Source organism: Octopus bimaculoides, chromosome 12 (assembly GCF_001194135.2).
Source record: "Octopus bimaculoides isolate UCB-OBI-ISO-001 chromosome 12, ASM119413v2, whole genome shotgun sequence".
In the NCBI taxonomy this organism is placed as follows: domain Eukaryota; kingdom Metazoa; phylum Mollusca; class Cephalopoda; order Octopoda; family Octopodidae; genus Octopus; species Octopus bimaculoides.
Genome location: NC_068992.1, coordinates 29,017,290 through 29,019,666, shown reverse-complemented (window position 1 = coordinate 29,019,666; position 2,377 = coordinate 29,017,290).

Below are 2,377 nucleotides of genomic sequence, written 5' to 3'. Positions count from 1 at the left end.
TCTCTCTCTCTCTCTCTCTCTCTCTCTCTCTCTAACCTTATTTTTCTTTTGAAATAGTCAGAAAACTAATTTAATAAACCTTGGCCGGCGAGAAAGTTACCCGTCTTAATTCTTTTCACTCTCGTCAACCACACGACTTCTTTCGCTATTGCCACCAAGCAGAGAAAAGTTACCTGCCTTTCCCGGCTAAGGGAAGGAGGTGGAACAATCTTAACGATGGATTCAGTTGACAACTGTACTCCTCCCAGACACGATAGCAGGTGTTCTATGTTAACCTATAGATCTGAAATCAACGGATACTGTACGGTAGTTTACAGAACAGTTTCATTGCTCTATTCGCATCTCGGACATGTACGTTTGTCTGCACATCTGTGTCTGAAGGGTTTATCGCGAACATACAGAGCTCCTCGGTAGCACTGCCAGGCCAGGGATTTCTAGTAGTTATCCATGGGCCCCGGCCCCAAAGTCCTCTGGAACAGACTAGTGAGTTGACCGTCATTAAAACCCAGAGATTCCCCCCAGGATATAAACGTACAAATTTATACGAAAAATATGTTGCCTATTGACTTTATTACGCATGCTGGCAACCGGTAGAATATTTTTCTAAATTTTCTACCTTTATTATTTTCATAATAAAATTTTCGAAATTTTGAAGACCTTTGGTATGCAGTTTTAATTCTTATTATTATTCGCTGTCGATTGTAGCTGCACTTGCTCGGTGGATTTGAAAAATTATAATGTATACGGATGGAACACGTGTGTCTTCAGTGTTGCATAAATATGCATTAATTTTAGCGCCCTTACTGAAGAAGCACGGATGGCAAATTAATTTATTTGTACATTGATGCAGAAACTCGAGTATAAGGGTAACACTTGAAATATTTTTATTTTTCATTCCCTTTGAAATTACACTTATTCATAGTTTAGGCATTAACTGCCCTTTCCATCATGTAAGGTGTCCTGTTAAAGGTCACCGCTTTTGAGTATAAAAACGTACACTAATTTATATGATACATGTGTGTGTGTGAGTGTGTGTGTGTGTGAGTGAGTGTGTGTGTGTGTGTGTGTGTGTGTGTGTGTGTGTGTGTGTGTGTGTGTGTCTGTGTGTGTGTTTGTGTGTGTGTGTGAATACAGTAATGACCACACCGCACCTGTTTTTGCTTTTATGAGATCACCATCCTTAAACCCATTCCAATACTATGGTAAATAACTAAATAAATAAATAAATGGTGAATAGGAAGGGGGATCCTCCTGCTCTCTCTCTCTCTCTCTCTCCCTCTCTCTACATATCTATCTGTCTGACTATCTATCTCCCCATCAAACTATCTATTAGCCTATCTACCTACCTGTATTTCTATCTATCTATCTCCATTATCATGGACCCTCGCCCAAAAAACAATGCCGAGCAATCTTCAGCTGCACAAAGACATAGAATTTAATTAAATTAGAACAGATGGACACATTAGTATAATAATGCCTAAAACCTCCCAGAGATTAGGGAGACAGACAGAGAACATTTTGCTTTAGCCACACCATGCAAGCTAATAAATAAAATGCCAAAGAAGACTCTGCCTGTCACTGATTTTATTTGTCTTTTTAGTTTAGATTTATAAACTATCATATCAAAAGCTTAAGAGAATAAAGGGCATTATCTGTCTCCCTAACCTCTGGGAGATTTTAGGTATTATTATACTAATGTGTCCATCTGTTCTAATTTAATTAAATTCTATGTCTTTGTGCAGCTGAAGATTGCTCTACATTTTAAATTGATGTAATGATTACATTGTTCATTTAAATGGAGTTGCATGAAACGATCGTACTGCATTACCTCTGGATATCCTATTTGCTTATTTTGATTATATATATATATATATATATATATATATATATATATTGAGAAGAAACGTTGTCAGAATTTTGGAAAATATCGTTTTATTTCTTTAATATTATTAGCGCTTTCGTTCGTTTCTCGAACTTGTCAAATAAAATTTTCTGAATGTACAAACAGCTTGTTCATTTATATAAAACAGATGTTTTTGGATGGTTTTGTTTAGAAGAAGATAACATTGTTTTTGTTATTTTTTTGGGGGGAGGGGGTCCATGATAATGGACATAGATAGATAGAAATGCAGGTAGGTAGATAGGCTATATATACATATATATCTATATATAAATTAGAAATGGAAGCCAAAATAATAAATTGAACAATTAAATAATTTAATCATTAAATGATAAATTAAATTCAATTATATTATTTTATAGCAGCAAATGACACATCTAGTAAAATACAGCTATTTCTACATCGTTAATTAAAACAGGTTTTCCAAGAATAATAAAATATCGTCTTAAATATAATGAGGTTTCATCAGACAGACCT